Source organism: Molossus molossus, unplaced genomic scaffold (genome assembly GCF_014108415.1).
Source record: "Molossus molossus isolate mMolMol1 unplaced genomic scaffold, mMolMol1.p scaffold_m16_p_5, whole genome shotgun sequence".
Taxonomy (NCBI): Eukaryota; Metazoa; Chordata; class Mammalia; order Chiroptera; family Molossidae; genus Molossus; species Molossus molossus.
In genome coordinates, this window is record NW_023425388.1 from 53,474,408 (window position 1) to 53,495,054 (window position 20,647).

Genomic DNA, 20,647 nt, shown 5'->3' on the forward strand with positions numbered 1-20,647 from the left:
TACATCTCTAAAAGTTTAAAGCATACGGCAAAATAGTTTGATTTATATATATTGTGAAATAACTTCCACCATGGATTCAGCGAACACCCATCTTCTCATATAAATACAATAAAAAGAAAAGAAAAATATTTTCTTTTTGTGAAGAAATCCTTTTGGATCTACTCTCTTAACTTTCCTTTCCTATACATCATATAACAATGTTAGCTATAGTCACCATGCTGTACATTATCTTTTAATTGGAAGTTTGTAACTTTGGACCAGTTTCCTCCAATTCCCTCTCCCCCAACCCCTACCTCTGCTAACCAAAAGTCTGATCTTTCTTCTGAGTTCTTATTTTGATGATTTCGCATATAGCTCTCTTCCTGTTCCTCATCATGGCGCAGGATCAAGGTGGAAAGAAGAACCCCACGCGGGAACCGCGCATCCGCAAGCCTGCCTCACACTCAACCTCTGTGGGGGAGAGTAGAGACAGACTGACCCGCGCAGCCGGCGTCCTGGGGCAGCTCACAGGCCGGACTCCTGTGTTCTCCAAAGCCAGGTACACCGTCATCCTCTTTGGCATCAGAAATGAAAAGATTGCTGTCCACTGCGCTGTCCACTGCACAGTCCGCGGGGCCAAGGCAGAAGAAATCCTGGAGAAAGTCTAAAGGTGCGAGCATATGAATTAGAAAAAATAATTTCTCAGATACTGGAAACTTTGGATTTGGGATCCAGGAGCACATCGATCTGAGGGTCAGAGATGACCCAAGCATTGGTATCTACCACCTGGACTTCTGTGTGGTGCTGGGTAGGCCAGGATTCAGCGCGGCAGACGTGAAAGGCAGGACAGGCTGCGTGGGGGCCAAGCACACAACCAGCAAAGAGGGGGCCTGCGCTGGTTCCAGCAGAAGCAGGGCGGCATCATCTCCTGGCAAAGGAATTCCCGTTTCTATCCAAACGGCCAATACAATATTTTCAGTGAGAAAAAACAAACAAAAAAAAAGATTTCACATATAAGTGAAATCATACAGTATTCATCTTTCTCTAACTTTTTTTTTTTTTTTAAGTTACTTAGCATAAACCCTTCAGTGTCTGTCCATGTTGTCTCAAATGATAGGATTTCCTCATTTTTGTGGCTGAATAATATTGGGTGAGTGTGTGTGAGTGTGTGCGTGTGTGTGTGTGTGTGTGTGTGTGTGCGTGTGTGTGTGTGTGTGTGTGTTTCATACATTGATGGGAACTTGGGTTGTTTGCTTTCTTGCTGGGCTATTGATTGTAAACAATGCTGCAATGAACATGGGGTTGAAGATGCCTTTTCAAGTTTTCGTTACCTTGGGATATATCCCCAGAAACGGACTTGCTGGCTTGCTAGATCACACGGTAGTTGTATCTTTAACTTTTTAAAGATCCTCCACACTGTGTTCCACAGTGGCTGCAGCAGCTTACATTCCCCCAACAGGGCACAAGGGCTCTCTTTTCTCCACGCCAGTATGTGTTATCTTTGTCTCCAAAAATATGTTCGCTTTGTTATTTTCATTCTGAAGCCAATTTGGCAAAATATAAACAACATATAAATCTGGTTGGTATATATTTGTATAAATCTCTGTTGATTTTTTAAAATATTTTGTTGTATTTTAAATACTTCATGATACAAATTTAAAACTGAAAAAAATCTATCTGTCCTGAGCAGCAGCAGTAGACAAACAGCTTCTCAGGATGTAGAATTCTGTTAATGTTAAAATAATCTTTCCTCACAACTTTGAAGTTGTAATTCTGTAATTTCTTTGATACTTTGTTCCCATTATTTCTTTATTTTCTCTTTCAGAAACGTCTTTGAAGGATACCATACTACCTGACAGTTTTGCTATGTCATTTGTATTCTCTTTCATATTTTCTATCTCTGTTTACCTCTGCATCTTGAGATGTTTTTCTCAAACTATTCTTCAAACACTTTTATTAAGCTTTAATTCCCATGAATACATTTTTAATCTCCTTGATTTCTAATTTACTTTGTGCCTTCATTCTTATTACATAGATAAACTATCTTTTCCTATCTCTCTGACAATAGAGTTGTAATATAAAAAGTATACACATTTCCTATGTCATTGTTGTGTCTTTGTGGTCAGTTTTTCTTTGTTTATTTTTATCTTTTAGTTGAGGTGTTTCCCATAGGTCTCATGCTGGGTATTTTTATTCACAGATAAATACGAAGGATTCCACTAGGATTCAGTTGGTTATTCAGCTGTAGGAACCTGGCTGGGTAAACCTGGGCTCTGTCCTGCCAGCTTTCTCCCGAGTGGAAGCTGAGAAGTTCCGTGCACATGGCAACGTACAAGTTGCAAATCTTTACATTCAGATGGTGGGTCAGAAATGTGCCTTTTCGCCCTGGCCAGTTTGGCTCAGCTGTTAGAGCGTCGGCCTGCGGTCCGGAGAGACCCGGGTTCGGTTCCCGCTAAGGGCACGTACTTCGGTTGCAGTTTGTCCCCGGCCCTGGTTGGTCGTGCGGGTGGCAGCCACTCGATGTGTCCCTTCACGTTGATGTTTTTCTCTCTCTCTCCCTTCCTCTCTCTCCCTCCCACTCTATCTGTACAAAAAATGGAAAAATATCCTCGAGTGAGGGAAAAAAAAAAAAGAAAGAAATGTGCCTTTTCGCTAAGAAATTCCAAATGCAGGAATAAGGAGGATCATTAATAGCACTCACTTTGGAGGCCTGACCATTCCACGTATTCATTTTCCTTAGGGGAATTGTTCTCAAACGTTCGGCTAAAATTCATACCAAAAGTAGTTGGTAAGAGAGTTTTAATCTCTGAATATTCTGGGCTAGAATCTTCTAGCTTCTTCCAGGGAAACTGTCTCCCAGGTGGTTAGAGCTTTGCCTGCTTTTATCCATCCATGTATAAGAAATTTGCTAAAATGTCCCATACCTCTGCATTCGTCTTACTGTTATGACTTTGTCATTTCTCTTCATTGCCACACTGTAATTTCAACAGACTCTGCAGAGAAATACATGTGTTCTGGTTACTGTTGAACAGGAAGCTGAGTTAAACTACAAGAGGCTTTCAGAACCCTTTGGATAGGCATTTGCGGGGGGTGGGGGTGTGTGTGTAGAGAAGTGCTATTCTATGTTTGTTGTTGTTGTTGTTGTTGTTATTATTTTGGTCAATCCTCAGTTGCGAATATTTTCCCATTGATTTTTAGAGAGAGTGGAAGGGAGGAAGGGAGAGAGAGAGAGAGAGAGAAACATCGATGTGAGAGACACACATCTACAGGTCACCTCCCATTCGACCCAGACAGTGGCTGAGAATTGAACCTGCAACTCAGTTATGTGCCCTTGACTGGAAATTGAACCCATGACCCTCTGGTCCTTGTGCCTATGCTCCAAGCACTGAGCAAAACCAGCCAGGGCCCAGTTTGTACTATTTTGTATTTTAAAACCTGACTAATTAAAAGAAATTTTTGTTTAATAAATAGATATACAATCATATGTTTGTATAGTTAAACTGAGACTGAGCATGTAAATGTGGTTCCGAACATATTATTCGAGTGGTTTTCTTCTTTCCTCCAGTCTTATTGAGAACAAATTGTTTTCCCTTCAAGCTTTGTCAGTGACAGTGGAGACCAGTCTGCTGTCTTCTTTCCATATCCCGATGGAAAATCTCTTGGTGTGTGTCTGCTACTTTGGATTGCATCAGCAAGCTTCATATAATTGAAAACTCTCTTCCACATTACAACAATCATTTCTGTAAATAAGAAATGTCTAAATGCAATGTGGTATCTTGCACTGGATCTTGGAACAGAACATGGATATTAATGTATCAACTAGTGAATCCAAATAATGTCAGAAGGGTAGTTGATAGTAATGTGTTAATGTTGGTTTTCAGTTTTGATATATATGAAAGATATTAACATTAGAAGAAACCAGGTGAGAGGTATATGGCGACTCTATATTATTTTTGTAACTTCTCTTTAAATCTAAAATTACTTCAAAGTAAAGTTTACTACACACACATGCGCACACTCACACACTTCAATTCCCTTTATTTTTTTCATTAAGCCTGACCATTTTAACAGGATTGTCAACACTTAATCTCCTTTAACAAACATTTTTGAAGCACTTACTATCCAGACCTAGTGAGGGATACCTGAGGACATAAAGAATAAGGTGTTTAGATTTACATTTGGAGATAGTCACATTTTTTAAAAGGCATGAATGCCATTTATAATTTCCAATGTACATCTGCTAAATTGGAAGGTTTGCCTTTGCAAAATGGAATAAATCAAACATACCACCTTTCTAGGTGAAAAGTAAAACTTATGTCTTATCTTTGAAATCTTACCTATCTGAGTAGCTTGTTGCTCATAGTGGATGCACAGAAAAGATGAAAATAATGTTATTTCTTTTATTTTATTTGACCATCTATCATAGCTGTTCTTCTTTCTTTCTTAGAGGATACTTTACATTGATACATAATACCAAAGTGTGGCAGCTTTGACAGTGCCCCTCATAAAGGATTTGGAAGCAAATTGGTCAATTACCTCTTCTAGCTCAGAAGGCTCAATGTTGAAAAATTCCCAGTCACTTCTTTCAGTGAAGAATATATTCCTGGGTAGGTTATTTCTGAGTGACTCAGCACTTTCCTTTCCTTGAACAAGTCCTTTCATCCTTTGTAAGGCATGTTTCTTCCTTATATATTGATTAACAGCCTGAAACATAATAAAGACAGTAGCAAAATCATTTAACACACATTTTTCGAAAACCTACAATGTTAAGGGCCCTGAATAAACATTTGTGTAATGCTTCATAATGCAATATAACAAAAATTATCTCAGTAAAGTCTCAGAAAAATCCTAAATTTGTGATGCTAATAGGTGGAGGTTAGCAACATTTCATAAAAGTGGAAATTTCTCATGCAAAATCTCGTAAGTTTTATATCACAAAACCAGGATTTAAAGTAAACATTCTTGAGGGAAAATCTCTGTGGACTTGGACAACACCACAAGTGACTCCCAAGATAGTTGCTATGGGTGAAGCAGAGATAGTGAGAAAGATTTTATTCTTAAGATGTCTGCAAGATAAGATTTTACCCTAACTGGTTACATAAAGTAGAAATTGCAAGCTACAGGAAGACAAGTACAATAAAAAAAAATATGAAGAGCAATTAAAAGAGGGAGAGAAAATAGCAGTGAAGTCAGGAGAGACTCCATGTAGCAGGAAATAGTTAATCTGGGCTTTGAAGACATGATCAGTATTTGGGGGAGGCATTTTGTCCCATTTTTTGTGTTCTTTTTAAATTAAACTGCTATTATGCATACAAAGACTACATGCATTTTATAGTTTAAAAAAATGTAATTATTACTCATGTATCCATTTTATACTCAATACCTTTGAAATTTCCCCAGTGTTCTTCCTCTATTAGATAATCTTGTTCCCTCCTCTCAGAGGTAACCAGTACGCTGAATTTTAATTAAATTCTTTATTCGCTGGCTTCTCTTATAGTTTACTATAGATATATGCATCCCTAACCATATATTGCTTAGTTTAGACTCTTTTGATCTTTTCTTTTCTTTTTTTTTCTTTACAACTTTTTAAATGTTTTATTGTTGACAGTATTCCAGATGTCCCCCATTCACCACCCCTTTATTCCCCTCCACCCAGACTTCACCCTACCCCAAGCCTTTAGCACGTTATCATTATCTGTGTCCATGGCTATGCATATATGCATTTGTGTTCTTTGGTTAGTCTCTACCTGTACCCCCACCCCCCCCCAGATCTATCTGTTTCATGTATCCATGCATATGGACCTATTTTATTCATTAGATTCCACATATAATAGAAATTGTGTGATATTTGCCGTTCTCTGACTGGCTTATTTTGCTTAGCATAATATTTTCCATGTCCTGTGACTTATTTTCCATTCGACATTATGACTTCAAAATTTATTAATACTGATCTATGTAGCTGTAGTTCATTCACAGGTATGTTTGGGTTGTTTCTGTTTTATTATTTCTAATACAAACAATGCTGCTATGGACATGCTTGTATGTGAGTCCTAGTTGCACAAATGCAATACTTCCATGTGTTTAAAAACTTCACCTAGGTGTGAAAATGCTGGGTTCTATTTTATTTTTTATTTTTTTATCCTCACCCGAGGATATTTTTCCATTTTTTGTACAGATAGAGAGGGAGGGAGAGAGAGGAAGGGAGAGAGAGAGAGCGAAACATCGACGTGAAGGGACACATCGAGTGGCTGCCACCCGCACGACCAACCAGGGCCGGGGACAAACTGCAACCGAAGTACGTGCCCTTAGCGGGAACCGAACCCGGGTCTCTCCGGACCGCAGGCCGACGCTCTAACCGCTGAGCCAAACCGGCCAGGGCAAAATGCTGGGTTCTAAAACATGCAATCACATCTTAGTGTAACAACTAATAAAACTGTTTTCCAAAATGGTCATGCCAACTTATTTTCCCACCAGCAGTGTGTGACAATGTCCATCACTTCATATTTATGAAAACAGAAGCCTTCCTATTCATTTATGTGTCCAAATCCCAAAGCACAACACTTGGCACATTGTGGATACACTGTAACAGTAATTCAGTCCGATGAATGAGGAGATTTGATGCTTAAGCAAATCTAGAGCCAAACAATGCAGATGTTTTTAGGGTTGCTATAGAACACTCATATTTTTTTCTTTCAATGGGAGTAGGCAGATGATCTTATTAATAAAGAATGCACTCAGAGGCAAATTACATTTTTGCACCTAACATAAGTGCTGAGTCAATTTCCAGTTTGTGCTCTGACTCTTGCTATCATCATTCCTTCCTTTACTTCTGGCGTGGACAACACACTCTCTTTTTTATCATTATTACATAAGAAATTCATGTTTTTGAAAGATGAATTACAAACAATAGTCAAAGATAATTTTAAAAAATTGTCAGACAGAAAAAGTTAAGAACCACGTTATTTCACTTATACATCGGATACAAAACTGAAAGCAACAAATGACCAAACAAGAGAAACAAACAAAAACTCATAGACACAGATAACAGAATGGTGGTTACCAGAGGTAAGGGAGTTGGGGGAACTAAAGGGCAAAGGGAGTCAAATATATGGTAAAGGAAGATGATTTTATTTTGGGTGGTGAGCACACAGTGCAATATGAAAATCACGTCATAGAAATGTACACTTCAAACCTCTATAAGCTTACTAACCAATGTCATCCTAATATATTTAATAAACAGAAAAGTATTGCCCAGCCGGTGTGGCTCCATGGATTGAGTGTCGTCCCAGTGACTGAGAGGTCCCAGTTCAATTCCCAGTCAGGGCACATGCCAGGGTTGCAAGCTGGACCCCCAGTAGGGGGCGTGCAGGAGACAGCAGATTGATATTTCTGATATGGATGCTTCTATCTCTCTCTCCTTTCCTCTCTCTCTAAAAATCAATTAAAATATTTTAAAAGAAAACAAATTATCTGAAATTGTTTCATTATAAAATAACCACTAATAGCATTGTATGTATGCACCAAAATCTGTTTGTTACTGAGGTCTTTTTGATGTTATTGACTTCAGTGTTGGAGGAAGTAGCTTTGGCAGTGTGCTTATTCACACACAATGTATATGATAACACACTTTTTTGGTTTCAAAAGTAAGCAGACATTCTATGAACATAGAGCTGCATATATTCGTTTGATTGGTGTTTGAGGTTTCTTAGGATATATTCCTAGAAGTGGGATCACTGGGTCAAATGGCAGTTCCATTTCTAATTTTTTGAGGAGACTACATATTGTTTTTCTTAGTGGCTGCACCAGTCTGCATTTCCACCAGCAGTGTATAACAGTGCTATTCTCAATAGCTAAGATCTAGAAACAGCCCAAGTGCCCCTCAGGAGATGAGTGGATAGAAAAGCAGTGGTACATATACTCAGTGGAGTACTATGCAGCTATAAAAAAGGATCTCTTACACTTTGAGACGACATGGATGAACTTGGAGACTATTACACTAAGGGAAATAAGCCAGTCAGAGAAAGACATGTATCACCTGATCTCACTTATTTGTAAAATCTAATGAACAAAATAGACTGACAAACAAAATAGAAGCATGGAACAGACTGACAAATCTTAGAGGGAAGGGGGGAGGGAAGGGGTGGGAAGGGATTAACCAAAGAACTTATTGCATATATGTATTACCCATGGACACAGACAATAGTGTGGTGAAGGCAGGGTTGGGGTCGGGGGTGGTGGTGGAGGGGGACAATGGGAGAAAAAGGGAGGACATGTGTAATGCTTTCAACAATAAAAATATATTTTAAAAATGTAATCAGACATTCAAGGCAGCAGCATGGATTTTCAGAATAACAGAGCAGGGAGAGGATTTCAGAACATTTAAATAATTCCCTCATTTTCTATAAGAGGGAACAGAGCCAAGAATATGATTCCCAGCTCTGTTCATTGTATACCCTTGCTGTGAAACTTCACATCATTCCTGGAGAGTTGAAAGGTCCAAGTCCTCAGTTGAACACACAGGAACTTCTTAGTATAGTGCTTGTTCCAGTACACCAGATTCAGAGTCAATAAAATGTTTGCTACTCACTATGTGCCAAGCTCTGTCAGAAACTTTAAAAAAAATTTTAAATTGATTTTTAGAGAGAGAGATAGAAACATCTATGTGAGAGAGAACCATCAATTGGCTGCCTCCTGCATGCCCCCTACTGGGGGTCGAGCCTGCAACCCGGGCCTGTGCCCTGACCAAGAATCGAACAGGGACCTCATAGTCCATGGGATGATACTCAATTCACTGAGCCACAACGGCTGGGCCAGAAACTTTTTTACTTGAGCCTAATGACAACAGTTTATCATTGCCACCAAATACCACCAGATTTTACAAATGAGGAAACAGGCTAAACATTTAGTGATTTTTTCCCAAGTCTCAGAACAAATCCCCACGTTACCTGGATAAGCCAAGTGCCTTGGTTACCAGGACATCATGTTCAGATAACTCTCCTGTAGGGAGTATCCATCACATATCACATTCTATTTCATTGAACCAAGGGCAACTGACACATAGAGTTTCTACCTGGCATGATTCTTACCCTTAAGTCTGTCTCTTCTCTTTAGTCACTCACGGAGGGTTGGTCTCTTACCTTCAGCTTGTCCCCAGCCTGACATGGGGCTACGACACGTAAGATAAGACTGATGTGGGCAGAGGTGGGCAGACAAGGAGGGGTGGGGTGGGGGGAATGAAAGGTAGATGACTGGGTGCTGCTTTTGCTCTGATGATATTGTCTAGTTAAGATCCAAGGTGCTGACCCTCTCTTGTTGCTGTGTACTCTTGGCTTTGCAACTCAGACGTGTTTATCACGACAAGCTATGAGCTGATGGACTGCACAGAGAAGAGAAATTTGACCCAAGAAGATGTCACTTAAACAGCTGAGGCTAGTATTTCACCAGAAGTCCAAGCATTTAACCCACTAAGAGTTCTATGAAGATCAACAGCAATGCTTTTCCTTGCTGAAATACTAACCTTTTTCCTCTTTCATTATGATAGTATTTGCCTATTTTAAAGCATAGTATGTATTTAAAGGCATTTATATTTAGAATCCAATTGGGTGCATTTATCAATCTAGAAAGATAATCATGATAAATAGTATTACTCTTAGTTTACAGATGAGGCCATTGAATCCCAACATGTTCAAAATCACATGAAAAGAGAGGAAGAGCTCAGGCCACTGAAGGAGGTGAGACACTAGAAGGGACTTCAGCCCTGGCCGGTTTGGCTCAGCGGTTAGAGCGACGGCCTGCGGTCCAGAGCGGCCCGGGTCCGGTTCCTGCTAAGGGCACGTACCTCAATTGCAGTTTGTCCCTGGCCTCGGTTGGGGTCATGTGGGTGGCAACCACTTGATGCATCTCTCTCATGTCGATGTTTCTCTCTCTCTCTCTCTCTCTCTCTCTCTCTCTCTCTCTCTCCCTCTTTCCCTCCTGCTCTATCTAAAGATAAAAGAAAAAAAAAAAAAGACGGGACTTCAACAACTCCAAAACTCAACAGGCAAGAGAACTGAGGTTGTAAGAGGTAAGGGATTGGCTGAGGCTCCCCAGTGTGACCTGAGTTCATACGGACTTGAACTCAGGCCCCCACCTTGCAGCCCCAGTGCTTCCCCTACCAGACATGCAGTTCCTGCCTCGACACTGTCTCAACACGCTCGCCTCCCTTACTGGCAAGGGAGCAATCCAATGTGCTGGCTGGAGATGAAGGGAACAGGCTGCCATGTTCTACCCAGTCATCCTGTACGTGTGTCAAGCTTCAAAAGCCCTCCTGCCTCTTAATAAGTAAATGGGTTACCTGAAAAGATTGAAATCAAGCATTCCTAGTAATTTTGAGAATTGCTTAACATTCTGGGTTTAAAAAAAAATAAGTTTATCTCTTTGATTTAATCACCCTGCCAATCTTTGGAGGGAATGAAAAGGAAAAAAAAAAAATCTGATTTTAAATTCTCCCTAAGGGAAAATAAAGAATTGAGAACACTAGTGTAGAGTGAAGGAAACAATAATGGGTCAGCAGTCAGATAACCAGGCTCTGAACTTCAGATATGTCTTTCTCCATGGCTTTGATTCTCTTAGCCTCAATTTCTTCTTATGTAAAATGAGAATTCATAACAGTTTTATCTACTTCCTGGGACTATGGTGAAAATCTGTGGCTAATCACTGTAAGTGTTTTATGGAAATTTCAAATTATGCTACACTAAGATAAAGTGGTATTAAATATAGCATTGATTTGGCATTTCTTTCTTGGATTGGGGAGGGAGTCAGGTGAGCTAAGCAGCTCAGAGAACAGACTGGAGAGTTGTAGTATCTGGGTCTGAATTACAGTTTTAGCACTTACTGTCCGAGTGACCATGGACAACGCACCCGAACTCACCAGGAAAATGTGAGCAGTAACGGTATCCCTCACTGGTTTGTTATAAAGATTAAAAAGGATGAAGCGGATAGCTTTCTTAGAGCAATGCCCCTTGCATACTACGTGCTGTATAAATGGTTGTCCAATAGATCATTTTCAAAAAGATATTGATTACTTCATGGCAAATATATGTTCTGGACAACAGGGATGTTTTTGTGACGTTTCGTTTTAGTTGTATTCTGATCTCAATGTGTGACCACAGGCCTTTATTTATTTAAATAATATCTTACCTTCAGGGACCTTACGTAGATTTACACCCGAACTCCCTGGCTACAATCAGATGGCCTTTTTTTGTTGTTATTCCCTGGAGGGGTCAGGGTGACTGTTTTTTCAGGTCCATGGTCACCAGATGTTCTACAGAGGATCACTGTGAGAGAGAAACGTCAATCCGTTGCCTCCCATACACGCCTCAACCAGAGACTGAACCTGCGACCTAGGCCTGTGCCCTCACCGGGAATCAAACCCTCAACCTTTTGGTGTATAGGATGATGTTCCAACCAACTAAGCCACTGGCCAGGGCGATAGCATTAAAATAAAACAACACTCCTTATGGGATATTTACCAAATATTCTACTTAAGTATCTGAGAAAAACAGAACGAAGTCTTATTTACATTTGTATTTAGTTGGATACCTGATACTTGATTAAATTACATAAAAACAAGAGAATCAGACAGATATGGAAGCAAACATATCTTAATCTTGACAACCCCACTGGGGGGCGCTCTGCTGTACCAGCGCCCTGGGAGAGTGGGTCTCAAAGCGGATCAGCCTCACCTGCGGATGCGGACACGTCAGAAATGCAAATTATAGCGCTCCTCCACGGACCTACTGAGTCAGGAATTCGGAGGTGAGACTTGGGAGTCTATATTTAATTTGAATTTTTACATTTCTACATGCTATTTGTACTTTTTAACATTATCTTTTTTGTTTCTGCCTTTCAAAGCGTATAAGCGTCTCTCTGTGACTTTATGTGGTGAAGTATCGGTCTCCCAGGTCGATGCATGCTCAAGTTTGAGAAGCACTTGGCCAGAGCAGGCTAATGTGGGGAGACCTAGTGTGCGGCAGACAGCAGTCTGTTCCCTAGTCTCCTGCTTGGTCTTCAAGTCCTCCCAGGCCTGTTGAGAGCTGACAGAGTCCCCTTGCTGGTTGACCCTGGAGGCCTACATGCTGGTATGTGCTCAGCACAATTCTCAGCTCCAAGCAAACATTCACAAAATACTAGTTTTCTTTCTTCATATGAGTTGCTTTTCCAGGCCTCCAGGAAGACGGGGCGGCTTCTCCCGGGAGGTCAGGGTTTGCAGCAAGGCGGTGGGGTGGCAGTTTGAGCCTTCTGTCGGCTCTTCGCACGAGTTCACCACTACACGTGGAGTGAAGGAGCGCCTCCTTCCTTGCTCTGTTTCTCATATTCTCTTCTCGGGCTAATAAAGCTTTCCTGGCTGGAGGTAGACATGCCCCTCTCCACCCATTCTAATGCCTTCAGCAGACGACTGAAGAGCCTGCTCCGTGGTGTGCAGCTGGAGTGGCTTGTGTAAGGCCCTGTGTCTACTACCGTTAGAGACTTGAATCACTTGAGGAGCTTCTGGGAGGTACCAATGCCCCGGTTCATGAAACCAGAATCGCTGAGGATGAGGCCCTGTGAACGGTCTTTTTTAAAAAGCATCTCCAAGTGATTTTAATGTCCGGCTTGGGCTGAACATAATTTGTTAAAGGAACACAGAGCATACCATCCGAGGCCTTGCTGCCAATTCACAGATGAGCAAATTGAGACCCACTGAAGTTCTACTGCCTCTGGCCACTAGCAAGTGGCAGGATTAGCGTTCAGAGACCCTCTGACTAAAATTTTGAGTTTCTTACAATTTACCGAAGAGTCAATGACTAGTGTATTCACAATTCCCTGAGTTAAGACAGATGCAAATATTGGCTGTGAATAAGTGCTATGTGAGCACCAGGACGGGAGCGATGCATGAATTCATGAGAAATATAAAAGTCAAGTCCAAAGAGAAGCAGGTGCCAGTAGAGAAGAATATACTCAGTGGAATAACATTGTTTTGTTTTTTTTCTTTGTTTCTTTTTTGGTTAATCCTCACCTGAGTATATTTTTCCATTGATTTTTTTAGATAATCTGGAAGAGGGGGAAGGAGAAAGGGGGGGACAGAGAGAGGGGGAGAGAGAGAGAGAGACACATCAATTAGTTGCCTCCCATACAACCAGGACCTGGGATGAACCTGCAACTCAGGTTCAAATCTGAGACCCTTCCATCTGTGGGCCAAAGGTGTAACCACTGAGCCAAACCAGCCAGGGTGGAACAAGTTTTTTTTCCTCTTTTTTTATTAATTAATTTATTTTGTTACTGATGCTTCTTCTCCCTCCCCCTACCCCCCCCCCACCTTCCTCCCTATCTAGCCCCCAGCAAGCATTGTTGTCTGTGTCCCTTGGTTACGCATACATGCCTGTAAGTTCTTTGCTTTATCAGGTTTGTCGGTCTGAACCAAGGTTTTTTAAATCTGAACTCTCAAAGGAGATGAGAGAGTGCTCTCCTTGGGCTAAACTTTCTTAGTGGCTGCTCAAATGGAGTCACTTTGTTTTTTTGTTTGTTTGTTTGTTTTAATTTAGTTTAATTTTTTTTCAATCCTCACCCGAGGACATTTTTTAAATTTATCTTGAGAAAGAGAGAGAAACATTGATATTCATCGACTGGTTGCCTCCTGCACAACCCCAGCCAGAGCCAGGGAAGAACCACAACTGAGGTATGTCCCTTGACTGGAATCGAACCCTTGACTCATTGGTCCACGGGCCAATACTCTAACCACCGAGCAACAGGCCAAGGCTGGAGTCACTTTTAACTGAGGGCTGATTACCAAGTGCATTTACTGATCTAATTTATTTACTTATTTTCTGAGAGTCATCTCAGCAAAGTGTTGCCCCTGATTTCACTATGTGCTTCTGTACAGAACTAAATCCCAGTGTACCAGCTCAGGGGATTTCCTTTGAGTGCTTCTTTGTCCCTTTTCTAAATGGAAATTCTGTTTCCCAAGCCAGCTCACCACTGAAGTAAATTATACCCTCTGCCTCTGTAATCAGGGCCTGATTTTCCAAAAATCTGAGGTTATCCCTTTTCCTCCCCCAAAAAGTAAAACACATACACACACACACACAAGTGAAGGTTTTTTTCCCCCCTCTCTCTCTCAAAAGAACAGTTGGTTCTGAACTTGAAATATTACAGTGAAATTTCTCCAGAAGGCTATAAATCTTTTGAAGATATGGGTTTGTTGCCAAAAGGAGGATTTTTGTTTTCTGAATGGCTGAGGACAAACTATACAAGAATGGGTGTTCTCCTTCAATTTGCTCAGTGCACAGGGAACAGCCTCATTCCCCCCGATTAAAACCCTTTGATGACTTCCTTCTGCCCCCAGGCATCTGTGGCATTAAAGGCTTCTGCTTTGTCTTCTGTCTGCTTCTGCAGCCTGACCTTCTGGCACATTCCTTTCCCTCTGAAACTCCATTCCACTTACTGGAATTAGAAATCTGTAGGTCTCCTAGTCTTCATATAAGTTCCTACGCCTTTTCCCCGAATGACTCTGACCCACATATATGCATAATTAACCTCTTTCTTCCCTACAAAATCCAGTTCCACCATTATCTCTCTCTGAAAGTACTACCTGCCTTTTCTGATTCTCTCTCAATTCCTATCTCATCCTTGACCACCAAAGTAATAAGTCCACTTGACTTAGGAGCTCTTCTCCGTGCTCTCATAACTATACTACTGTTATTATCAACAAACTGCGAGAAATGACATCTTCTGTGTCTACCGTTTCTTTCGAATACTAACTTGTCTGACACTAAACAGGATCTCTAGACTTGCAGAGATGAATGTTTCAGAGACATAAAGCCCAAACTCCCCAAGTGTGTCACTGGCATGATGCTGAACAGGGTCACTCTTACTTCCACTCCTTGGTTCCTATGCTGGAGACAGTACCATGTCGTGGTCATTTATTTAGGTGTGCACTTCTTCCTGAACAATGCCATCCCAAGTTTAGAGATACCATCTCTAAGCTGGTGTATCAGCCATGTCTTCAAAACACTGTTTTACTGTTCCATCCTGCCATTAGTGTTTGGGTCATGCAGTATGTCACAGGAGCATTGATCGTGTGCCCACTGCCACACTTCATTGGCTGCAGATATGGATCCCGGGGTCCCTAATGGTTCGATGCCATGTGGGATCCTGTATCAATGCATCAGATGCTCTGTTAGTGATACTGATGAAAAACATACAAACAACATATACTTGCACATGTATTAGTTCCAACCAATATGAAATTCTGTTTTTTTCCAAATGCATCACCACTGAGTGATGACTTGGTCTCCTGAAGGGATGCAGTTATATTTAGAGTTCAGCTTTGATTATCCTTGGAAGAGATCATACTATTAGGTCTATGTTTTTTTTGTGTGTGTTGTTGTTTTTTTCCCCATGAACCCGTTGTGTAAATGGGCAGGACCGGGAGGGTCAATGAATGACCCTGACTGACATCAACTGGCCAGGTGATTTTGTCTACTTGGTTGTTACTGACTCTTCTGTACAGGAGCTCTCTGCTGGGCATCAATATGCAGAGTTCTATACACCTGACCTTTCCCCTAGGGCCATCCACAAGCTTCTTCCTCAGACACCCTTTTTACCTTCCATTCTCTCTCCATCTCTGTCTCTGACCGACCTTCCAAACCATTTACCACTGACCGTGAGTCTGTATACATTCTCATCTCAGATCACTTTCTATACAATGTCGCTGATAAGGTGTATCAGCCCCCTTGTTGATTAGAAAAATTTCCATTTACAAATACCTTGCAGGGCTGCTCTGTCGTCGCTTTGTTTTGTTTTATCATTTTAATTTTAATTTTATTTTTCAATTACAGTTTACATTCAAGATTATTTTGTATTAGTTTCAGGTGTACAGCACAGTGGTTAGACAATGACAGGGCTACTCTTCCGTGGAGCTTTAGGGGAGCTGTTTTCCATTGTCAGCTTACATGTGGAACCAACCTGCCCATAAACTAGGCTCAGCCTTTTTTCTTTCCTTCAGATGGTCACAAAAACTTTCATGCAACCAGAGGTGTGAGCGGAGGAAGAAGTATTGGTGCAACAGTGTTGAAAAGCATGGGCTTCTGAGCTATTTGCTCATGCATCTTACTCATGTCCTCTAGCCCTGCTAGTGTCTAATCACAGGGATACAATCTCCATGTTATGATCCGCCACTATTAAATCTATCTGACTGCAGCATCACACGATTTCCTGTTCTAGCATTCCATCTTTGCCAAAGTCCAGAAGTATTATAATAGTTAGTTTGAGGAAAATAAATTATCATATTTTTTTAAGCCCTGGCCAGGTGACTCAGTTGGTTGGATTGTGGTCCCTACACTGAAAGGTTGCGGGTTTGATTCCCAGTTAGGGCACATCCCTAGCTTGCGGGTTTGATTCCTGGTTGGGGCGCATACGAGAGGCAACTGATCCATGTTTGTCTTGCACATAGTTGTTTCTCTCTCTAAAATCAATAAACATATCCCGAGGTGAGGGTTAATAAAAAGGATAACTAGAGAATACCTGTGTTTGAAAAGAAAAAGATATAGATATATTAGAAATTAAAGAAGAAATTAAATGGAAAATACAAAATATTTTTATCTAAGTGAATGAAAATACATTACATGGAAAAACTTGTGGGATGCAGCTAAAGCAGTACTTATAAACAAATTTTATCCCTAATACGCATACATTAGAGAGGGGGAAAGACTGAGATTAATGAACTAAATGTATGCTTTCTAGTTGATACACCAGATAAATGCAAAGGCTAAGTCACTTAATGAAACTCAATCCTCACTGACGTGACAGTGCAGTGTGAGTGGCCCGTGCGAGATGGAAACAATGTGGCACTTCGGTCCCTATGCTCCTTTCATCTTGTAGTTTGCTCTCCATAGGCTCTGAGTCTTCTGTGAAGCAGATAGAAAAGGAGAGGGAGAAATGAAGGATCACATGTAGTAATTTGATAGATAAGTGCTGGAAGTGAGTATCATGCCTTTCTCCCCAATTCTACTGATAGAAATTTAGTCATATATCTACCTGTAATTTCAAAAAGAAGCTTGAAAATGCAGTATAAAATGTGGCCAGAGGAATTCTGCATGGCATTACTTCTCTCCCGTACTGTGCTAGGGGCATAGTTAGTGAAGTAATGGGCAAGGTAAGAAATAAAAGAGATAAAATAAAAAAAATAAAAGAATAGGAAAGAAACAAAAGAGATTACGTCATCATCTACATGGCAAATTAAAAAATGTCTACTGATAAATGAGGAAAATAAGTAAGAAAATTTAATGATATTGTAGATATAAACTAAGTATATAGAAATCAATTATAAAACTCTATGTACCAGAAATAAGTTGTAGACAAGAAATATGCCTTTCATGATACTATAAAACAACATGATGTACCTAGAAATAAAGCTAGCAAAAGATGTACAAGATGTAGAAAATGCTAAAATTTTTGAGTGACATGAAAAATTACATCAATAAATCAAAATAATATATTCTTAGATTAGAAGAGTCAATATTACAGAGATGTCAATTGTCTAAAATTGATCTGGAGTTTCAATACAGTGCAAACAAAATAAAAAATTTTGTGTATAATTTAAAAATCAGCCTCTGAAATTTATACAGAAGTAAATTAATTGAGAATACCTAAGGAACTCTGGTAAAAAGAATAAAGTGGAAGAACTTGTACCAGATATTAAAACTTATCATAAAGTTACAATAATTAAAACAGTGTGAAATCAGTACCTGGTTAGACCAATAGACCCCCCCAAAAACAACAACAACAACAAAAACTGATGTTTTTAAAAAGTTCTCACAAAGGTTGGAAAAGATTGATTATTCTTTAGTCATGGTTACCAAGTTATCTGAACCAGTTTTAAGCTTGTTAAATAATGAACAATGACTTTTCTTAGTGAACACACTTTTGTAAGCCAAAAAATCAGCATCACCCCTGTGTTCTGAAAATCAGCCAACCCATGATAGACCAATGCCAACAAACCCACCTCTCACTGCCAGTTAATCAATAACAGTCTTATTTGAGTTAACCACACTTGTCTAGATTATGTCAGTTCACTTAGATTTCTTAAAACTCATGCTTCCCCAAAACCTTACATAAGATCAACTGTCTGTTCTTGTCAGAGAATATTCTTGATGAGAAGACATCTCCTTTACTCTAGTAAACAATAAATGCAGTTTTGTGTTTTTATTTTCTATAATTTTATTTTCTGTAGTAACCATAAAAAGGTGATGCATTTGAACTGTATTAATATTTTTTATCTATATTGTTGAAAGTATCACAGATGTCCCTCTTTTTCTCCCCATTGACCTCCTCCTCCCTTATATTAACATTTTACAGTTAAGTCATTCAAATACCATAAAAAAATAAAAGGAAGTTACCAATGTTGGAAGAAGATATTGTTACTACAGAATCTGAAACTGGTACCCAGAATATATAAAGCATTCCTACAAATAAACTTTAAAAATCAATCAATGAAATGGGCAAAATATTTGAACATGCAAATCCCAACATAGCCAAATGGCCTACAAACACATAAAAAGGTCCTCAATAGCAATCACAAGTTCTCAATTATCCGGCAAAAATTAAAATGTCAGACAACACCAAATGTTGTAATGGGTAATCTCATATACTTTTAGTGGGAATATAAATTTGTATGCAATTAAAAAATATTTGGCATTATATGGTAAATTTGACAATATGCACATTCTAAGATCCAGAAAGTGTTCTTTAGGTATATGACCTAGAAAATATATTGGAGATAGCTACCAAGATATCTTTATAAAAATGTGGATGTCAGAATTTTTATTCTTTGTCCCAGATGAAAAACAACCAAATGCCCATGAATAGTATCATATATAAATAAATACTGGCATATTTGTGCACTGTATAAAACAATGAAAATGAAACAATAGAAGTTTTGTATAGCAAAATGATGGCGGTCACATGGAAATTGACAAAGAAGCTAGACATAAACAATACATAGAGTATTATTCTATTTATATAAAGTTCAAAAGCAGGCAATGCTAAATTATATTCTTTAGGGATGCATGTTTAGGAGGTGAAGTTATTTTTAAAAAGACAGGAACTTGGCTGGTGTGGGTCAGTGGACTGAGCATCATCCCAAGGCCTGAGAGGTCAGGGCACATGCCTGGGCTGCAGACTTGATCCCCAATAGGGGGCGTGCTGGAGGCAGCTGATCCATGTTTCTCTCTCACATCGATGTTTCTCTCTCTCTCTCCCTTCCTCTCTTTCTCTAAAAATAATAATAATAATAATAAGAAGAAGAAGAAGAAGAAGAAGAAGAAGAAGAAGAAGAACATATTAAAAAAAGAGACAGGAAAATGTTTATGACAAAATTCTGAAGAGTGGTTATCTACTTGAGGGACAGGGATGGGTTATGGTTATAAGAAGGGCCTTGTGTGGGATGCTGTCAATATTTTATCACTTGATGTGGGCTGTGATTTAAATTGTACTTATAATTTTATGCTCTTTCTGTGTGTATATCACAAGAGAAAATTAAAACAAATGCTAATGCAGTGGAAGAAGCTGAAGTCTCATTGTAGATGGCTCTCAGAGGGAATATTCGCTGAGTCAGTAAGAGACATGACTCATTGGCTACAGTATCGGCATGGTGCATTTAGATAAAAAGAACTTGAATCAAATTGCCTTAAACAATAAGGAAATACATTCTCCAACACAGTAGTAGTTGAGTGGCTTGGCTGTAGCTCAAGTCAGGGTTGGGTCTTTCTCTAATTTTGTTCTCTTATTTTTCCATGTGTGGTTTTTGTCATCCCCAGTGTTGAAGCAAGATGAATGAAATGCTTGTAAAGATCACATGTGGCTTCCTCTTTGATTTACAAAGATCTAGGAAGGCTTCTCCCAAACTTACCGTCACATTGCTTTAGCTCACTTGGCATTGCATGCATATTTCTAAACCAATCTTTGTCAAATAGAAATGGGATTAAATTGATTCTTTTGATGGACTGTGTGTTGTGAATAAGCCACCATAACTACTGCCGAGAGCTTGGAAGTCAGATTTTACTTGCACATAACGTGTTAGCCTGCCACAGTGTACAGGTGCTGGTAGAAGACACAAGACTGGCAGGTCTGCACGAAGAGAAACAACCTGAGTGTCAGCAACGGTGCGCTGGTTCCCTAACGCTCGACTCCCACAGGCCGGCCAAAAGAGTGCCAAGTGACATCCGCACCCACTTGAACACATTGCGGGAAAGGAATCCTGAATTTAGGAAATCTGGATATTTGATACGGGCCTGCAAGCGTCTTTTCTTTGTTGAAGAAGAGACACTATCACCATCTTCCGAGGCTCTGCAGGAACATTCTGGAATGAAGGGTAATCGGTGTCGCGGCTCAGAGGAAGTACAGAAATGCAGAGACCCATGGATAATTGTCTCTTAACAATCACTGCAACTTCTCTATCTTCAAATTGTCTGTGAATGAATAGAGCAAGTGAGGGCAGGTTGGAAATGCGTCATTTAATTCAGGGGCAGGATCTCGCCCTAACCAGAGCCAAAATACAATCTTCCAAGTGCAAAGCTTCAAGGAAGCTGGAGGAAGCCCACAGTCACTGGCATTCAGAAGCCTGGATATTTCTCAAACATATACTTACAGA

The 20,647-nt window shown here is 40.0% G+C and overlaps 1 pseudogene; it reads left to right on the top strand.

Moving 5' to 3' along the window:
• The first annotated feature begins 374 nt into the window (after nt 1-374).
• LOC118616942 lies at nt 375-20,433 on the top strand (annotated as a pseudogene).
• Nucleotides 20,434-20,647: the final 214 nt, after the last annotated feature.